This window comes from Crocodylus porosus, unplaced genomic scaffold (genome assembly GCF_001723895.1).
Source record: "Crocodylus porosus isolate Cpor-Errol unplaced genomic scaffold, CroPor_comp1, whole genome shotgun sequence".
Taxonomy (NCBI): Eukaryota; Metazoa; Chordata; order Crocodylia; family Crocodylidae; genus Crocodylus; species Crocodylus porosus.
In genome coordinates, this window is record NW_017728931.1 from 84,130,282 (window position 1) to 84,152,289 (window position 22,008).

The following is a 22,008-nucleotide window of genomic DNA, read 5'->3' on the forward strand; positions in this document are numbered from 1 at the left end:
TCCTGATATCTAACCTAAACCTGCCCTCTGCCAGCTTGTGACCGTTATTCCTGGTCACTCCTGGCAGTGCATGGGGGAATAGTGATTCCCCCAATGCCTGCTGATTCCCCCTGACTAATTTATAACAGGCCACTAGATCCCCCCTCAGCCTTCTCTTGTGCAGGTTGAACAGGTTCAGGTCCCGTAGCCTCTCCTCATAGGGCCTGCCCTGCTGTCCCCTGATCATGTGGGTGGCCCTCCTCTGGACCCTCCATGCTCCATGCTGTCCACATCCCTGCTGAAGTGCAGCACCCAGAACTGGACACAGTACTCCACCTGCGGCCTGACCAGTGTCGCACAGAGGGGGAGGATCACCTCCTTGGACCTGCTTGAGATGCATCTGTGGATGCATGCCAAGGTACGGTTAGCCTTCCTGACCGCATCCCCACGCTGTTGGCCCATGTTCATATTGGCCTCAATAAGGACTCCTAGATCCTTCTCTGCCTCTGCACTGACGAGAAGGAAGTTCCCCAGCGTGTAGGTATGCTGCTGGTTCTTCCTTCCCAGGTGCAGTACCCTGCACTTGTCAGTTTGAAACCCGTCCTGTTCTCTTCTGCCCAACCCTGTAGCCTGTCCAGATCCAGTTGCAGCCTATTCCTTCCTTCTAGCATGCCTACTTCTCCTCACATCTTAGTGTCATCTGCAAATTTGAACAGGGTGCTTTTTAACCCTTTGTCCAAGTCGCTGATGAAGATGTTGAACAGTGCGGGCCCGAGGACCAAGCTCTGTGGAACCCTACTGCCCACTTCCCTGCAGGTTGAATAAGACCCATCCATCACCACTGTCTGGGTGCAGCCCTCCAGCCAGTTAGTGAGCCATCTGACTGTGTAGGCATTGACATCACAGTCTCCTAATTTTGTGATGAGAATGGGGTGAGAGACCGTGTTGAAGGCCTTCCAAAAGTCCAGAAAGACTATATCCACTGCCACACCTGCATCCAGGGATTTAGACCAACCTGGTGGTCAGAGAAGGCCACCAGTTTGATCTGATAGGACCTGCCTCTAATGAACCCATGTTGGTTGACCCTAAGTATAGTCTCCCCTGCTGGCCCCTCGTGGACATGCGCCAGGACAATTTTCTCAAAAAGTTTCCCCAGGACCAAGGTAAGACTAACAGGCCTATAGTTTCCGGGGTCCTCCTTCCTCCCTTTTTTGAAAATAGGAACCACATTGGCTCATTTCCAGTCCTCCGGCACATCGCCAGGGCACCAGGAGTGCTTGTAAAGCTGTGCCAGAGGTCCCATGCAGCATGGGACCTCTGGAGCACCATGATGATTCCCTTCTGTCAATCACCACTCTCTGGATCTGACCTCAGAGCCAATTCCCCAGCCATCAGGCTGTGATGTAGCCAAGGCCACAGTTGGCAATTTTTCCATCAGGAGATCATGGGACACCAGATCAAAGGCTTTTTTAAAGTCCAGATGTATGACGTCAATGTCTTCTCCCATGTCCAGGTGATAGGTCACCTGGTCATAGAAGGAGATGAGATTGGTCAGGTAAGACCTACCCACAACAAACCTGTGCTGGCTTTCCCTCAGGATGTTGCCATCAGCCAGTTTGTCAAGAATGGTCTCTTTGATAATTTTTTCCAAAATCTTTCCAGGGATTGAGGTTAAGCTGATTGGCCTGTAATTCCCTGGATCTACTTTCCCCACTTTCTTGAAGGCCACATTGGCCTTCTTCCAATCTTTGGATACTTCACCTGAGTGCCATGAGTTCACAAAGATCCTTGCCAGAGGCTGGGCTATGATGCCTGCCAGCTCCTTAAGTACCCTGAGGTGCAAACTGCCAGGACCAGCTGACTTGAAGGTGTGCAGCCTCTCAAGGTGTTTCTTTACAAGGTCTACACCTATGTTGGGTATAAATTCACCCTCACCCTGGCTGTCCCACATCATGTTAGGCAGGGAGGTCCCTTTGGGCTGGTGAAAAATTATACAAAATACTCTTTAAGCAGGTTGGCTTTTTCCTGGGTTTTGGTTGTCAGTTATTCCATTTGGTTTAGCAGGAATCCAATGTTACCCTGGCTTTTCTTCCAACTCCCCGTATATCTGAAAAAGGACTTTTTATTGTCCTTGATACATGTAGCCAGTTGGAGTTCAGCTGCAGCCTTGGCTTTCCTGGTTTGCTCCCTACAGGTCCGGACCAGAACAGAATACTCCTCCTTTGTGGTGATTCCAGCCTTCCATCCTTTATAAGACTCTCTTTTTAGACACAGGAGGTCCACGAGTTCCCTACTGAATCAAGAGGGTTGCTGTGCCCTTTTGCTGCCTCACAGCACCTTACTTACGTTTGTCTGTTGGGTCATGGGTGGTGGGGTGCAGGTTGGGGAGAGAATAGATCCTGTCTGCAGGAACTCCTGCAGTGGAAGGGCTGTGCCTCTCCCACATCCCATCCCATCCCATCCCATCCTGCCTCCCCACCCCACTCCCCAGCTCTGGTGCTATCAGCAGAAAGAGAGGGGGGAGAGGGAAGGGGGAGTGAGCTGGGGGCTGGGATTTGCCTGGCCTGAGCTGAAAGGGGAAGTGATTGGTGAGGGGCTGTGAGGCAGCGGGCTCCAAACCACCTGTCATCCCCTCCCCACCTCAGTCTGGGCAGACCTCAGTTTGCATTCCCTCTCTTCTCTCCCCTCTCTCCCTTCCTGCCAACAGCCTCAGGGCCAAGGCTGAGGTGCATCAGCCCAGCCCCAAATGTGTGACACATTGACCCTAGGGAACAGAAGGACCCTAAGATGCTCCAAAGTGAAGTGCTTTCATCTGATCCCTCATTTGATAAGGGTTAATCTGTCATGCAATTGGCCACTTTTAACATGCCGTGACATGTGCAGCTGTGCACATGTCACGGCATGGCTGCAGAGTGCTTTCAGGGAGTGGATCACACAAGAAAGGTAACTTCTGTCTGTGTCTTACATGTCCTTTTTGAATCCATAAATAGCCACAATGCATGAAAATTAAACTACGATGAGTTCAATGAGATGTTCAAAGAAAAAGGCATATCACAAAAATCTCTAGAACACAATCAGCCTTGGAACCAAGCTGGAGCCGATGAGATTCTACCAGGGAGCATGGCGTGCAGAATTCTTTGCTTCAGGGTCAGATAAGATATACAATTTCAAGAAAACAGGGTGTATATATAAATAGGAAGAGCAGAACATTTTTAGTCTTGGGGTAAGCAAAAGCAGATTTTTCCATTTTTCTGTCATAAGGCAAAAGTACGAGATGTTAGGTGCCTCATTCTGTGGTATACCATTTTAAATAACAGTGGTTTGAAAGCTCTATAATAAGAGTGGCTAAAATGTCCCAATATACCTTCATTCATTTACATCCCTCAAAATGAAACAAAATATGTTGTGGACTAATAAGATGGTTTTAAGTTGCAAGGAAACTTACTAATTTCTTATCTGGGGCTTATGACAAAGATTGCAGGAAGAAAAAGCGTGTGAGGATATTCTACAGCTCCTAAATACAATTTTACTTCTATTGCATTTGTGATCCTTTTTCATGAATTTCTAGGCAAAAGAAATGTTATTCACAGAAGCATTCTGGGAAGACGATTTGTCTTAAGCCCATTGGCAAGTTTTTTTTAGTCACAGAATGAGATTCAATGGACAGCAAGATAACACTTGATTTAAAGTACCAGTCACACAGCTCAGAGCACAGATACTGAATTCTCAAAGGAAGGCAACCAGTAAATAGTAGGTGCTCATTCACTGAAATGTGCTCACAGAGCAGCCATTGAGGCTGAATCACATATAATTGTGGTAAAATAGTAAACAAATTAGTAAAATATTGCCTGTTCACAGACCATTCACAATTTTTTTTAAAAGTCTTGCATTTTTTTATGTAATGTTCACTGTGAACTGTCCATCAACTCCACTAACAGCATGCTGTTGCAGGAAGTACATTACATGCGTCATTATATACAGATACAGCTGTGGCAACAATGGTAGAAGTGAGAGACATGGGAGCTGACCTATCATTACTGCTTCTGGCTGGAGACTGTAGGCACAGACAGAAGTACAGCACCCCAATGTAACTGAGAACACTTTGCAGGAAGCATTCTCAGTTACAGTGATCCCCCAAACCAAACAGAAATTCACTGTTGGTTCCAGGGGGAAGGGAATCTAGCTGCTGGAAAGCCTGCATCTGGTTTCCCCTAGCAATGGCCCCTTCTCCCTGCCAGCTCCTTGCCAGCCCCAGCTGTTTTCAGAATGGGAAGGGGGAAAGGAAGTAGGGGGAGCAAATTTTAGGGGTTCTCCAGCAGGTGCTGGAGGGTGAGGTGGTTGAATTAGAGCCCTCCCCACAACCCCCCGCTTCAGGCAGGGCTCCAGTACACCCATCCCACACTCCAGCAAGAGCTGAAAACCCCCCAGACCAAACACCCTCCACTCCCTTCCCCCCCTCCTATTCTGAAAACATTGACAGGTTGGGAGGCAGCTCACTCACAAGTTACAGAAGATGCTGTGTCTTGAAACATCTTCACCTGAACCCTCATAGAACCTGAACCCTTCAGATTTTCACCCAATTTGCCATTTCTGAAGTTGTCTGCAGCCATGCACTTGTGCTTGGTCACAGCTATAGACCACTTTCTGTGGTCAGATAAGGTAAAAATTGTCACTTGTCTGCTCCCTAAGGGTATGTACAAACATTATATTTAGACTGCCCTCACAAGGTAGGGTAATCTAAATGGCCTGGTGTGCAAGTGGTCACAGGGCTAAAAATGGTGAGTCAGGCCTAAAGTTAACTCACCTCAGATCAGTAAAAGGTCAACCTGAATTAGAGAGAGCTATTAGCTAACCCAACCTAGTGAATGCTTGCACACTTTCACAGCACAGCCCCAGAGCTTGGAAAACCCAGCTACTTGCCTCAGCACCAGGGCTGTGCTCTTCTTACCCGCTGACCCTGCTGACCAGGCTACTTCCACCCCCTGCTACTATACCTCCCCCCTCCTGGACCTGGCAGTTCCCCCCAGGACCTCTCAGGCCCCCTAAAGACCTGTCAACTTTTCCCTCCCCAGCTTACCTCTGTTTTCCCACGCCTCTCTTGGAGAGCAGCAAACACTTGTACATGCCACTCCATACTCAGCTTCAGGTGTCTAAAACTAAGCTACCTAAACTTGAGCCGGGTCTTTTGAACATTTGCTCTCACCATAGGCAACAGCACTAGCACAGCAGCAGCAGAGGAGACAGAGAACAGAGGGAAGAGCTGCTCCTATAAATAAAAATAACAACTTTATATGAGCTGAAAAGAGGGTGTGGTGAAGTAGAAGGGCCTGCATAAGGGTACTGGGGATAAGGAAAAATGCGGGTGAGAGAAAGGAGTTAGCTTGTAAAGAGAGTGACTGAGGAGAGAAGTGGATAAGATTGCTCAGTGGATTGCCAGTGTCTGTAGCAACTATGAGAGAACTTGAACCCCCATGGCATGTGATAGACAGCACAAATGGATTGATGGATTGATCAAAAAGCACTGCTGTTCTGTTGCTTTGACTTCCAAGGTAGCTTGTGTTTTAGAGAAATTGAGCAACACTTTTGGTTCAGTACGATAGTTCACTGCCTAAGATTGCTCTAAGTAATAAAGACATACATTGCATGTTCTGTTGCCTTGCACTTAGGTACCTCCTGCTTAGTTTTCTTTTGTCTTTCCCAGTTAGACAAGGAATGAACTCTGCTTTTCAGGGAGTGCCTGCTACCCTTTTATTCTATATACTTGTAATAAAGACAATAAGAAGCTTCAAAAACAGAAAATGTGCAGTTTGGGTGCCACAGAAATATAGTGTAAAAACATAGGGTGCTTGCTGTAGAGACAAAATTACTAAATCAAACCAGAAATGATAGCTCAGATTCCCAGGTGGTATAAATCAACCCAGACCATTTGTCTTGATCTCTGATGATTTACACTAATATGGTTCTAATATATGAATAAATCTGCTTAGTATACACTTACAAATTCCTGTGAAAATATGAACTGCACAAAGTAGCATAAGAAAATAAAGCAAGTCTTTATGACTTTATGTCACTTGCAAAATAGTTGGGATCCCAGTTTAAGAAAGAACTTCTGAGGAATGACTCCAATTTAGGCAGCAGGAGTAAATAATCAGGCATATTCTCTCCTCCAATTGCACCATGCATGCCACTCCCTTACACAGTAGGTGCATCTACCAATCATTTGCAGAGAAAAAAGGTCCTGTAAGCACGGGAATTCTCTTCTGACCAATTCCACTCAGAAAACCTTACCTGAAATGTTTTCCCTTTTGAGTTCTGAAAAAAGACCAGAACAGTTTTAAATACTGTACTTAGTCAGCTTTCCATTTCATCTTACAAGGAGGCATTGTCTTCAAGTATTTTTCTAAAATAGTCTCTGTAAAAATCCTGTTTCCCAATGACCCAACCATGCATGCAATATTTATGGACACGTGAACAGGTCCACTGAAAATCTGGTCTGGAAGTACCGAGTACCTCCCATGCATAAGTGTTTACAGGATATGGGCCTCAAATTCTGCTGCTTTATTAAATACTTGCTTCCACTCCTGGCAGATACCAGTAGATGTTTAACAAAGCAGCAAAACTATAGGCGGGAAGTATTCTTTCAGAACGAAAGAACAACCAATTAGCATTACAATGACAACCACAGGTAGTTGGGTATCCCACTCTCCCTTGGGAGAAAAATGTCAGTCATTACAAACTGTATGGCAGTCATTTACTAGACTACTACTATAGGCCGAATGAGGAGAAAAACTACTAATAGAAAGAAAATGATCAGGTAAGAAATTTCTCATTCTGCTGCACAGTTTCCCTCCTCACTGGCTGCATCTATACAAGCAGCAGACTGTGCAGTTGTTACTGCACAGTCATTTAGTATTTGCTTATGCTAAGTGCACAGTAACAACTGCACAGTCCGCTGCTCATGTAGACACTGCTAATGAGGCAGGGAACTGCAGCAGAATGAGACATTTCTTACCTGATCATTTTCTTTCTATTAGTAGACCTCCAGATGCCTAAGTGTGTAATATTTACTACTTTAGGATAGAGGAGAGAAGCAGGAATATCTTTAGCATCTGATAATTCAACCAAACATCATTATTCACCATTAATGGTCAGTAGGGCTGTGCTGATGGTCCCTGATTCAATTCAGCAGAGATTTGGCCCAATTTGGTGGGCGAATCTCTGAATCCAGATCAAATAAGAGGACCCTTTAATCTCTCTGAATTGAATCAGAACCCTCTGAATCGATTTGGAGAGACTCAGAAAGGTTCAGAGATTTAGACATAGACACAGCTTTAAATGTTTTTTCTACATACCTCAAGGTACCAGAGGGCTCATGAATGCTGCAACAGTTGGGCGAATGAAGCATCCCCCAGGAGCAGGGGGGGCTCCCCAGCACAATCGGCAGCAAACCCAGAAGTGGACCAGAAGCACTTCTGGTCCACTTCTGGGTCTGCCGAGGAGCATGTGGGGGGCCCCCTCAGTGCCCCCCAGCTCAGTGACTGGTGCCTCCTGGGTCTGGGGGACACCCAGGGTCCCCCTGCAGCTGATCGTTAAGCCGGACAGGGTGTGTGGGGGCCCCCCTGCATGCTTCCTGGCAGACCCAGAAGTGGACCGGAAGTGCTCCTGGTCCACTTCTGGGTCTGCTGCCGAGTGTGCTGGGGAGCCCCCCCTGCTCCTGGGGGATGCTTCATTCGCCCAACCGTTGCAGCATTCATGAGCCCTCTGGTACCTTGAGGTATGTAGAAAAAACATTTATAGCTATGTCCAAATCACTGATGCTCTGAATAAGCATTGAATCCTCAGATTTGGATTTGAATTAATTGAATTGGGGACAGTGATCGGGATCAATTCATCAAATCACTGTCCCTGATTTGGGCTGAATCCAAATCTGAATTGAATACAGCCCATTTCACACACTCCTACTGCACAATAAATACTTGTACGTAAATTTACTACTTGCATTTGCAGGTAGCGAATTTACTCACAAATAGCAAGTTTACTGTGCAGTGAGCATGTGCATGTGTAGACACACATGCTTACTATGTAGTTAACTACACTACTTCAAAGTAAAGCTTCTCATGTAGACACAGTCAGAGTAAATATAATATCCATACCTTTTACTTCCTGAATTCCTTCTATTCTAGGGTTATGTTCTATTATATTCTGGAATAAATGTAACCTAACAGGCAATCAGACTAAAAGTTAAGGGGTCCATCTTCATGGCCAATTTCCACTGCAGTTAATGCTTAGAATATACAATATCTATTCTCTTCTCCTGTCTAAATATAATCAACTGTCATCTCTTCTTATAAAACTAGGCATCCCACTTCCACTGTAGATTATTCACACATTTAAAAATAGCTTTCTCCTTGGTTTGCTCTTTCTTACTTCTTTGTTCTCCCTGTCTTAATGACACATATTTCCATGAATACTGACCGGCTTTTGCTGCTTCCTCAAGCTGCTGAGACTCTTTCTGAGCAATGGTTAGGATTTAAATCCTTTCTCTGGGAAGTATAGAGGGAATTCTTCTTCATGGCACCCTTCAGTGTGCTGAGATTCACTTTGATCTTTTCCAGTCATGCTCAGACACATATTCCTTTATGGTCATATTTGGCTTTTTTATTATTGGTTTAGGGCTGTTTGGAGGCTCAGAGTCAATTTTTTCAAGTACCATATAAAATCATAAGGCTATAAGATCAACACAGCATGGCATATGAAATGAAGTTCTCTTTGTACCTATGTTTTTACATCAGTAGTTGTATCTTTAAAATTCACAAGATTGGACATTTAAGAATATATTTTTTAAATAATATTGGAAAATATATATTATCTACATATGTGTTGGACTGTATGTCAACAGGTTAATGTGATATAGAAATATATTTGCCATTTTCTTATCTTATGTTATGTAACTTTTGTAACAATGTGGGTAAAGCCAGTGTTAACTAGTTTATTCTAAGTCATGAATAATCAGTAGGTTTCTGTCCTTTATGTGTTTTTTTAACATTAGATGATTTTGACAACAAATCCAGTATATACAGACCAAGTGAAAGATTTATCACTATCTTCTAATGGCAGAAGAATGTGAACAACCTTCTTTGCAATCCCTGTAGCTGTTGAATACCTCTGTATAAATAGCTGACTTGTCTTAATGTGTCACTGTGGGACGTTGATGGAACAATATGTACTTTCCAAAGAAAATGTCTGGAGCATGACAAAGATAAAAGTTCTTACGAGAAACAGCTATGCTCAGCTTTTACTGTCCTGTTACTTGGACTTTTAGTCCAGCTCAAGACCCCAGCACAAGAAAAGAATAATCTTGAACACATTCTAGAAGGCATATGTAAATAACAATTTTCTGGGGCTTCTAATTTGGCCATCTATGGATGGATTTTTATAAAGCTAGAAATAGGCAAATATTGGACTATGCAGCCAGCTTCTTTGTCCAAACCAGGGATCATAAAATCATAGGAAATTAAGCTGAAAGGAACCTCACAAGGTCATCTGGCCAGCACCCGGTCCAAAACAGGATTATCCCTAACTAAATCATCTGTCATGCCAGGTCACAGACAGCCAGGTTTGGGGCTACTTGGAATCAAAGTACCAACAAGATATAGGAGAAATAAGAAGATTGCAGGGATTAGGTCAGGAAGACAAGAGGTCAATCCAAGAATAAGGTCTAGGAACAAGTTGGGTCAGCACACTGGGGGGATCAAGCGGAGAGTGGAGTCAGAGCACAAACCAGAGGGAACAGTAAGGCAGTTTGAGATCAAATGGAGCCTTGTTGCCCAGACCCTTTCTGTTCTGGGTAAGAGGTTTATATGGAGGAAGTGGAAGGTCTGCTGATTTCAGCCAGCCACTCCAGTGCTAGTAAGTGGATGGAGGACTGGGCCCTGCTGGAGGCTTGGGGCAGCCTTGACTAACCTGGGTCATTGGCTATAAGGTGACAGGCTGGGATGAGCAGCCATGCAAGTCAAGTTGAGGCCCAAAGTTTGAGTCTGTAGCCTGACACCATCCTGGCCAAGTATCTGTCCAATCTATTCTTGAAAAATTGCTAATGATGAAGACTACAATGCTTGTCAGAAAGTTCCTCCTAATCTCCAACCTAAATTTCCTCTGCTGCAGCTTGAGACATCGCTTCTAGTTCTGTCCTCTATAACCACAGAGAAAAGTCCATCTCCATAACTGTCCCTCAGGTACTGGTGATGCATAGGGGGTACATGCAGCTGTACATGCATCCCCTAAGCACAGTGGTGTACCCCCTGAAAAAAGGTGCTGCCGATACTGCCAGTGGTGCCTGTGGGCAGTTGCCGCTTACCTTCCCACCCTCCTTGCCACTGACACCAACAACAGCACCTGTGGGTGGTCTGTGATTGCTGCTGGCTGCCGCTGCCGCTGCTGGTGGCGTCTGTGGGTGGTTGCCAACAGTGCTGACGCCTCCCCCCCCCAACTGCCGACAGAGCTGCGGCCACCTGCAGGAGTTCCCTGTTTGCCACTGCTACGTTCCTGCCAGCGACAGCGCTGCTGCCACCTGTGGGAGCTCACTGCGCCCCCCCCCCCAGGCTCCAGGGGCACATGGCATTCATGCCCTCAGGTATCTGAAAACTGCTATCATATCCCCCCTCAATTTTCTCTTGTTGGGAGTAATTGATAAAAATTGGTAAAATTACATTTTTACTAGTCTAGTTTTAAAAATCATCTGCACCTTTTTACTCAAATCTTCTATAAAAACTGAATTTGAGACAGAGACCAAACAGAAAATTCAGCCAAAGATTTATCAGAGTTTAGCAACTGAAAACAGATAAGTTGGAAATAGTCAGGCAATCTTAAAATAAATACTGCTTTTGGTCATCCTGTAATTTATAAATAGCATCTATCTTTGTAAGCAGATCTTAGGACAGGCACATTTTAATTAATAAAATCTAAAAGTACCAAACCCATTCCCACCTTTAACATAATGATCAGTTTTCATTTTAATGAAATGAAATTTTCCTCAGCCTCCATCCACATCAGTGTCTTGGAACTGTGTGTAACATGAGACTAATTATATTCTTTCCAAACACTTGCCCCTTTACTTTATACTTTTCTTCAGTGGAAATCATTAGCATCTTTCATATACAGTGGATATAGGGTCAATAATACGCAGCAGACAGAGGTCAGACTGAAAAGATGTTGTCTCTGTTGAAACATCATTACCCAAAACAGATTTCACATGCACACCCATCAAATTAATAGTCTTATTCTGGGTTGTTTTTTTTTTGATCTGGAATTAATCTATATATTTTGTTGATATGTGCTGTTTATTCAAGAGTTTTCATGTAAAGAATATGTGTCACTTTCCCATTCTAACTACTATATGTTTCTTTATCATTTTATTGCAGCTCCATTACCAAATACTTTACATCTTTGCAAACAATAATTATTGTATTACAGCAACGGCTAGCCCTTGCTAAGATGAGGGCATGAACATTGTAAAAGAGCACCTTTGTAATGCATAACTCTTCACATGCTAATGCTACCTATCTGTGAGCTATAAACTGATTTGCTTTCCCACTTTGAGTGATCCCTAAAAGAAAGGATAGTAAGGAAGGAATAATTCTTTCTATTAATAACAAGCAGTATGAAAAACAGTATCCATCTTATGAAATGTTTGTGTGTTTTGGGAGTTGAAGATTTTTGTATGCATTCCAAATATTTCCAGTTCAGTTTATTAATACTGTCCTCATGAAGAAGAAACAATGGTTTCTCTATAGGGTAGGGTACAAAAAGTACCTCTTATGAACCCATGATTTGGAATACTGGCTCAGCCATAATACTGATGGATATACTCTGCAAACAAAAGAAAATATTTCAGCTATGTGGAGAGAAGTCATTTTATTTCAACGTAATTTCTAAAAAAAGAGCCAGATCTGATCTAGTCAAGCTTCATTCAGTGAAATGCTAACATTGTGGGACAAGTCTGATGTTTCATCACTCTTACACTCCTCTGTTCCTAAATCCAGGCTAGTCCCAGTGTAAGTAGGTGCAGACTTAAGGCAAATGCTGAAAAAATATAATATTTAAATGTTAATCGCTTAGGTTGGCCATGTTTTTCCCCTATCTTCTTTTGTTCTATTTCTTCTAATTCTATTCCAAGTTTTATTGATGCAGATATTTGTGGTAAGAAGAGCTGAATGCAAACTTGCCTGTCCTATGGGAATTCAGACATGTTTACTTTCTGGTCAAAAATTAGTATAAAAGTTCAAAATATATCTTTTTGTGGAAGGAATATTTCCAGAAAACTTCAATTAAAAAAATATTGAGATATTTTGATATACCTGCCATAATGGGATTCCCATGCTACATCACATGGGTCCCACATCACATGGCTCCATCAGAGGAGAGATCCTCTTGTATGCTGGCAAGTGTAGTCCTGTCCAGAGTTGCAGCTCTGAAGGTTATGAGGCACTACAATGAAAGCATTTCAGTTCAGATGAGTTGGAAGACAATATCTTTGATTTTACTTAGAAACAAAACTACAATTTTTAATAGAAAACATTATTAAGGAAGTGATTGTTTTGTTGAAAAATCATTTTAATGCCTAGACGGGACAAATGGAACGTGAATATCAAAGTCACATTTAGAAATATTTGAATAAATTACATTTTAAGTAAGTCCATGCAAGAGGAGGTAAAATCATGCAGTCAGAGAATAAATAGTACAGTGTGAACTATGTCTGGCCAAGCACATCCATTCAAGAGAGGATGAGTAAGTTAATATTGGAAACTCAGACCTGTTTGTTAACTAACCAATAGAGTGAAACCATGCAAAACAAAATTATCCAATACATTTAAACAACAAATCCACAAAACATTTTGGTAAAGAAAAAGAGGCATTTTTATACAAAGCATTTATCATGCTTTATTCTCTCAGCTATCTTAAGTATAAAATAGTTTAAACTGCAAAATAATGAGGAAATGATTAAACGTAACACTGTAAAAGAAAGTATATCTCTTCGGCTAGTTCTTTTGTGATTTTATTTATATTATCTTTTAAGATTTCCATCATAAACATTAAACCATAAAAGAGATACTGCAACACAGTATTTTTGCTGCATCAAATATTTCCATGACACATTTCTTTAAAATAGAAGCAGTCATTTTTTCACAAGGTTAAACTGATTTATTAGTTGGTAGCTAAAACATGAACATAAAGTGCAGGGAGCAAAGTAGATACATATGGAATTGTAGATATATTTTATGAGCCTCAGCTGCAGGCCAAGAAGCCTATTTTTAAAATAGCTAAGTAAGTTTTAAGTGTGCAGATCAATGTAAACATCCTGTCAAATCAATACCAGCTTTCTGGCAAATTCATTCCTATTCAATGGACGAAGTTCAGTGAAGGTAGCATATCACAGGATGATGGGAGTTGCTCTTCCAGGATGGAGCCCAGCAAAGTGCTTAAACTTCTGACAGCGGTCTTAATCCTCAGTCAGCTGCTCTCACAAACCAGGATATACAACATTGTTAGTTCTTTGGGCATTTGGGCCAGATCCAGTTTGATCACATAGACACTGACACACAAGCCTTAGAATGCTTCAGCCTCAGGAGTTTTGCCCCTGGAAGGCAAGCTGGTTGACCAGAGTTGTGTGCTTAATAATGGGCTCAAATCCCATTCTGTGTGATATGTGAACATCGGTGGATCTAGGATTTTTGAAAAGGAGGGGGGTGTACATAGGGAGGTACATCATCATCACATACAACATGACATACATTTTTATCCAAGTAAAAAGAAAGTGCAAGTTTTACTAAAATTCTAGGAGCCTAGTGCCATATTATTCAGTTTAAGGTTGATGCAAAAACAAATATAACTTTATTGGAATGAGTTTAAAACACTCTGCCAGGCTGTGAAATAAGAGTTACATTGCCAGGAGCAGCTAACAAATGACAGAATTGCAAAATAAAGGCTAGCTTGACTAGTGAAACATCAAGACCATTAAAATGGAGGGAGAGAGGTTCATTAATACTAGTGGAATGAAGAGTTTAAAAAGAACCTGATAGATTTTAATAAGCCTTGAAATTAATTGAATCCTTCACTGCTGCCTGAGTAGGAATACTGCTGCCACTGCCAAGCAGTTGATTTTAAACTCTGGGTGGACTAGGAATCAACGGGGGGTGCAACTTCACCAGTGAACTCCCCCACCCTGAATCCACCTATATATGTGAATGTGGTCAGTCTGTATGTGTGAATCTTAACTTACTTTCTGTTACTTCCTGTTGAATCAGCTTATGCCCATGTATGTAGGGTTTTACTTTTTGTCTTCAATATAGTAGGCCAGTATACTTCCCCAAACCAATCCTATCTACTTATTGAAAATGTCCCTGCCAATCTGGCAGCACTCTTTCTCACACTTGTGGCTGGAGTCATAATTTATGATGGCCCTGGGACAACATAACACATTCTACTTCTAAGTCTTTCCCAGGAAAAATTATACATTGTGCCTTAGGACAACAATCTAAATTCATCCGGAGAGGTGCATAGCTATCCCATTCTGTCAATGAGAAGGCTAGAATACCACGCCCCCCCCCCAACCAATACTGTCTACTCTGTGTGGATGTATAACTCTTCTTTGTGGATAATGGGAAAATCTGACAATTATAAACCACCCAGGAAAATAGATAGATCCCTCCTATTCTTTTGGAGAGTGGAGCATCTTTACACAGTCATGTAATATAGGGGTTCCACCTTATGCATGGCACTTCAGCCAATTCTATATATTTAAATGATGTGGGGAGGAAATACCAGCACCATTAGTTACTGATCTAAAAGTTCTGCCGCCACCTCTTCCAACATCAAATAATCACAGCTTTTTTGCTGCTAATGATTTGGGGATATACGCAGAATTTAGGTGCTTCTCAGATGTTTAGGGTCAGAACAGAGGTTGCCATGGATTTTGTTGTTGTGTCCAGATAGTCTGGGAATGAAAACTTTGCCTTGGAGAATTTTGTCATTTAAAAACATCCAAAGGGCAGAGGTTCCTCTTTTAGCACGTGCTCCCATGAAAAAAATTGTTAGATTAATTGGGAGTTTCATATAACAGTCTATCATATTAATTGGGACTTTACCATAAAACATCTCACATACCACCAATGTGCAGGTCCTTTCCTGGCCTGGAATGGAACTCTGGCATGTTGTACCTTAGTGCAGCTTCAACCTAGGAGCATTGAAGTGTAAGACTGATGTGGGGGATGGGGTGGACTACCTTGGGTTGGTCACCCGTATCCCCTAGATGGCCCCTGGAGAAGAGGGGGGATCTGCCGTCCGTACCGCGCCTCCGCCGATCTCGCCTGCCACGACTTGATGGAATTTTGCGGGGGTTCACCCGTCTGGGGAAGCGGGCAGTCCGGACGCGGTCCCTCGGCTCTAGAGTCCAGGGGTCCTGAGGGCTCCTCCTCCCCTACACCCTCACCCAGTCCTCCGGGGTTAGCCACCCTCTGGGCGGCTTCCTACAGGGAACTAGCCCCTGTGGTAGGTAACATGGCCAAAAGGAACAAAGCAATATAATGCCAACACAAACGTCTGTGCCCGCTTCTCTGGGGCGGAGGTTATCTCACTCCGCAATGGCCTTCGGCCCCGGTCGGGCGAGGACCTTTGGCCCCTTAGTCTGTCCACCAGTCCCGCAGTGGGGTTTCTTCCTCCCCCTGCAGGACCCTATAAGAGTCCTTACGGTACCCGGCTTGGGCCGGGTGCCACTGCCTTCTGCGGTACTGGGGTCGGTGTTCCCCTACTGCCTGCCGCTCGCGCCATGTGGGTGCGTTGGGGCTTACCTCCACCCCAGCGGGTCCTGCCAAGTGGCCAGACGGCTTGCAGCCGCCCGAGGAGGGTCTTTCCGTCGGTGCTCCTCTTACCAGGACCCTCCGGCTCCGCTGCCGCCGGCTCCGCTGCCGTCAGCTCCGCCGCCACCGGCTCAGCTGCCGCCGGCTCCGCCGCCACCGGCTCTGCTGCCGCCAGCTCTGCTGCCGCCGGCATTGGCTCCCATCGGAGCCTCTCCTTCTCTCTGTTTGGGGCTGGGGGGCTCCTTTTATCCCTCCGGGCCGGTCCCGACCCAGATCTGTCCGGATTCTGGAAAAGGGAAGGCTCCCGAGCCCACTTCTGGGTCTGCACCCGGAAGCTAGGCTGGATTCTACCGCCTTCCACCTGGCCCCAGCCCCCCGGGTCTTTGACCCCTTCACAACTGAGTCCTTTTTTCTTGTGCAATTGTATACCCTCCCCCTGCTTCACAACTCTTCACTGGAAGTATGCAGAGCACAAAGCAAAACTGTGAAAGTGGATCTGAAATAGCACTGAATAAAATGGCTCCGTATATCAACTACAAAAGCATAATGTATGTTTTTATATGAGCAATATATTTTTAAAAGCCCTTCTGCTACAGAACAAATTCACTATCCATACTGAATAATGGCAGGCTGTTAGCCCTGGAGCAGCTTCTTCACTATTACTGCTCAGAACATAAAACACCGATATTCTGATTGAAATTTTACTAAGAACTGCATGGTCACCTTGATGCATTGGGATTTCAGTATAGAATTCCTTTTGGCATTAATTGGAGTTATGAGAGAAAATGGGGAAACCTTTTAAAATTTGAAGTGAGGTAATATTTTGCCTTTTGACTATTTTTACAAGTGCATGTTCTTCTGAAAATAGAAAAAAGCCAGAAAGACATCATATGATCATCAGCCTGCCCTAAAGGCAGCTCACTTGAGAGAAAGTTGTCTCTGTTGTAAAGGAACAGTCATCAGTTTTGTGAACAGAGCTTTTCTCTGATCTTTTCTCTATATTTTATTAAGAGCTTTCTGAGCCAATTTCCATTCCTCACTATAGAATGTGCATCTGTTCTGCTGAAATCCATTTAAAGGAGTTATGTAAAAAAAACAGAAAACTTGCCTATAAGATTACAGATAAGAAAATACATTTATATCAAACCGTCTAAGATCCTGAGAAGTCTGAGATGCAGGACCCTAAGTTCCTCTGTGAGACTGGGGGTGTGCTTAAATTTTAATACAGACCTTTGGCAGCAGTACAGACAGGCCACAGTGAGCTTAAATCTAAGCAGTTTGGGTAAAAGAAAAGACAAGACATGGTGGTATGGGCCTTAGTGCAGGTTGCCTACTGCTAAGTATCCTAGGTTCCTACTATGGCAGCCACCTTTCACTGAATCCCATACTGCTGTCGTCACTTAAAGTGTTACCCAAACTAGCTACTTCAGATACATGTGTGTGTTGCAATGCTGCAATAGCACGTCAAATCAGAATAAATATCTCATCAGTGCTATGTATGTACCATAACCAGATAGAAAGAATCAGATGTTTGGGGCATGTCTACACTGTATTGGGCAGTGGTAGAGGGCACCACTGCAAAAACACCTCTTTCCCATTTGCTTCTGCCTTATGCGCATGTTATGATGAAAAACATTATGCGACTAATTTTGGGTGCATGTAGAACGCATGTCTAACACTGCCCTCAAGCTCTCATGAGATCAGTGCTGGGCCCATTTGGAGCTGCTCTGTTGGTGGCTACATGACATTTTTTAGCACATAATGTTTACAGAGCAGTTGGGAATGGGCTGGGCATATTTTCATGGCAGTGCACCCTAGTATTATCTGATATGTCATAGACATGCACATAAGCTTCATTACTGCAAATGCTTATGCATGTAAGTAACATTACATACACAGATTTTTTTGGTCAGAATTAATGACATAAAAAGAAATTGATCTTTCAATCCGTGTTTCAGTCCTTCTCTTGGTTGCCCCCAAGGGAGGGGAAGAAACCAGTTGCCCGATTTCAGGGGTGCCATGGGGAGAGACAGAAGGACAGACCCCAAGGAGCCAGGGGGGAACTCTGGGGCCAGGAACCCACCGAGGAAAGCAAAAGTAAAAGAAAAGGAACGAAAAACTTCTTACCAGCAGCAGGATCCGCGGCAAAGCCGAAAATGGAGGCGGGACCCAAACAGCTTGTTAGCCGTGTCTTTATACAGCTGCGGCCAGCGGATAACGCCAGTGGAAGGAGCTGGCCGGTGGATATAAAAGAAGCCACTGGCGAGGAAGGAGGGAGGAGACCTGCAGGGACCTTAGCAGGGAGAATTCTCCCAGAGCCCCTACGGGGGAGAAACAGCTGGGAAGCTGCCTCTCCCAAAAAAGGTGAGCACAGCAAAGTCTGCCATGGGAACAACACTGCCGGTGGCAGCACAGAGAGCGAGGAAGCGGTTGCCACTTGCTCAGACTGAGGACCTGGCTCAGAAGACCGGAAGGAGTGGAAGGAGCGTGACACAAGGGGCTACTACCAAGGAGCTGGAGGGGACAGCCACCACCAAGATGCCAGACTAAGTGGAATCATCCCGGGCTCCAGGGGGCTTGAGGAGGCGCCCCAGGTAGGGGACGAAGGGCATAAACAGGGCAAGGGGGCTGCAGAAGATGGGTCCCAGTGGCATAGAGCGCCCCCAGTGAGGGATGTAGGGGAGGCACGCAGAGAAGGGCCACCGCGGGACCAGTGAGCCCACAGGTGGGACGAAGAGTGAGGAGGGGAGCACTGAAGCCTGCAGTCTAGCCTTGACCCAGTTTAGGGCTAACTAGGGATCCCGGGCATCTAAAGCCTGGCTTTGGTGAGCAGACTGTGAGCATAGATGGCAAGAGGGAGGAGGGGCCCTCCTCCTCCCCCCTTTTTTGCATATCTTCCTATTTTTTTTTTATTGTTGTTGATAACTTCTTTTTGTTTCCCACTTTTGGAGGGGTTGTGGTGTAAGGCATCTAGAGCCCAAGTGTTGCTTAGGCCTAGAAGGGATTACTATCCCCTGAGAGGCAAGGCTGAGGTTAGGTGCTGTTGCTAGAGGTAGGGTTAGGCCCCGCAGGCTGATATCCATCTCAGCAAGCATACACAAAGCCCCAACAGTCGGGGAAACCGGCCAAAGAACATCGTGAACCTGTCAAGGCAGGGTGTAAGGGCGAGGTAGAGGGGAGATGGAGCCTTGCAGAAGATCACCATACAGCTGTCCCATAATCGAGAGACCCCAACAGTCAGACACCCACCAATAGAACAAGATCCAAAGTCGTGGCAGGCAAGATTGGGGAGCGACTACTCGGGAGAGAGACATCCACTCAGCGAGACAGCAGGGATGGACAGACAAACACCTCCGAACATCCAGGGCTGCACGGCGTGTGACTGGAAGTTCGAGACCAGATGAGCACAGGGGGCAAGAAGGAATTTTCCTCTAGTCTTAGTAGCAAAGGTGTTTGGATTTTTCCTTTCTTCTGTAGTATGGGGCACAGTCCTCTTCCAAGGCTCATTTGAGTATATTTATCTAATTAATTTCCTGCCATTACAGAAGCTGAAGGCCTTTGTACACTGTTGATTTTTCTGCTCTATTTCTGTGATACATGTTAGTTTTTGATGGCTTTTTTCTGGTATTAAAAATTTGAGTTTTTTACAGGATGCTTTCTGGCTGTTGTGTACTGGAGGGGCCGAAGTGGGTGTTCATGTGAACCCTTGGACAAATGTGTGTAACCCACACATAATGTACCAGACACTTTTTTAGTGCAAAAAGTATTCTAGTTTTCATATTGCAAAAGTACAGCAAAAGCTGTGTTACCCAGCACCTTGCAAACCGCCATGCTCTGTTAACTGGCATGCCGGCTTGTAAGGGCTTGTAACTGAAAAGTGAAACCAGAAGTGCCCACCGTGGTACTCTCAGTTTTGCAGAGCCCACACAGCCTGGGGGAAAGCATTCTGCGCTGCCAAGCCCCACCCCGGGGGCATAGAAGGCTGCACAGACCCCCCCCCCCGTCCCTCGGAACCCATGGGGCCCGTGGGAGGGGTGGCAATGCGGCAAGAGGGGCAGCAACACCCCAGACTCAGCAGGACAGGCAGCGGCCCAAACAGGCAAAGATACTTGTTCAGGCTGCTCAGTTATTTTGTTATCCGGCACGCTCCGTTCCCCGTGGGTGCCAGATAACAAAGCTTTTATTGTAATTTCTTTTAGGTTAAATATGATTGTGTGTGTGTGTGTGTGTGTGTGTGTCTGATTTGTACAGCAAGTATTATAATCTTGCTTTCTGTATTTGAGATCTGGTCTTCTCTCCTGTGGCTTGGTAATTTTAAGGAGAAATTGCTCTAGGCAGATACCTGAAGTAGAAAAGGCCCTTTTGTTCAGGCCTTTTGTTTTACAACCCCCCTGCATTTAGTAGAAACAAGAAACCTAGCTTCTAGTCACATAAGAAACAGGATCAGACCCCCGAGCTTAAATGGCGGACTGAGCAGTGTTCTTTGTAAAAAAACCAAACGGTTAAGAGGAAAAACTGTAAGCAGGGCAAGCCCTGATTGGAAAAGTTTGGGTGCATAAGCAGTGAGGGAAAATATTACTGGGGGAGGCTGAGTCCTGCCTGACCCCTACCCCTCTCTCCCGCAGGGCCGTTACATGGCCAGCCCATGCTGGTGCTCTATGCAGCAGCAGAGAAGCAGGTGAATGCCAAGTGGCACTGGACACTGCTTGATGCTGCTGCTGTTGCCAGCCACCGTGAAAATTTTCGGAGGCTAAGCCCCGTTAGCCCTTGCTTTCTGCTGCCTATGCTTGGGTGATGTCATGCAAAGTATATAGAAGCTTCTCAACTAGAACTCAAGCCTCTTTCTCCGGGACTGCTGAGAGCTGGAAAGTGGAATTGGAAGCCAGAGAAGCTGCTCCCTGGGGGGAAGGGGGGTTGGGGAGGGTCTCCCCACCTCTGCACTGGAGAAGCAAGTTGGACTTACGTGAAAGGAAAATCTGAGGTAAAAAGAAAGCGAGTTTGTCTCAAAGTTTGAGACTCAACTCCTTTCCCTCTTTTTCCCCTTTTGCTTTTTTTCTGAGGTTTGGACATGGGGGTATTAATCCCTGAAGCACACTGAGCAGGGTGGGAGCCTGGCAATTTTACTGGCAGATTTGCACCAGGATTAAAAGCCTGTCATGATTTAGGCCAGAGCTGGGGGCCTGGCACACTTGTAGCTGTTGCAACTGCTTTTTGTTTCAGCCTAGCTGTATGTTTTGCTGGCGGTTTGGCCCAGGATTAAAGGCCTGGCAAATATGGGCCAGGTTTAAGACCTTGAGAAGGATAATACTGTGCGGGTATTAATCCCTGGACCACGCTGACCAGGGTTGAAGCCTGGCAGTTTTTTGCTGGCAGATTTGGACCAAGGTGGCATCTGGCATGGTTTGGGCCAGGGTAAGGAGCCTGGCTTGTTTTGTTCCCTAGTCCAGGCCCAGTGCAGAATGGCCTGCCTGTCTTCTGTGGCCTGGTCCAGGTGCTGCGCAATAGGCATGGCCCGTTCTTTGAGCTCTTTTGCAGTTTTCTGCCCAGGCAGAGCTGGGGATTGTGACTGGGGTTGCCAACTCTGTTTGAATCTATTCTGGGGGGTTTCCAGAACAACAGACTGCCCACGACTTGCAGCACAAGTGTGCCCTCATGCTTGTGCATATCAGTCATGGATTACAGTCATTTATCTCCCCGGCGACTCTCAGCAAGTTCCTGGAGATTTGTATCTAATTCCTGGAGACTCCAGAGCGATCCTGGAGGGTTGGCAACCCTAACTGGGACTTAGAATTGTGGGGTGTGGTATACTGGAGAAAGCTGCAGTTAACCCCTCAAAGCCACTATGTGGAGATTGGTGCCCTACAGCTTCATGGGGAGCAATGAGCAGCCCCTTGCAATGCAGAAGGACTTAAACTCTCTAGCAGCTCCCTATGGTGCAGAGAACCTAAGGAGCAGCTCACAGGACTCTCTGATGTTGGCTTCCCCTCTCCAGCCCATTGCTGAAGGCAGGTATAGGGGTGCAGGCCCCCAGAACTATGCTTTGGGGAGCCCCAAGTCCCAGACTGCCTGGACATGGGTGAAGCCTCCTCAGAAGGGTGCAACCTATAGACTTGTAATGGGTAATATTTAAAATTGCATTTTGTGTTTTCCTTTTTTTTCTTGCCTTTGTTTTCTG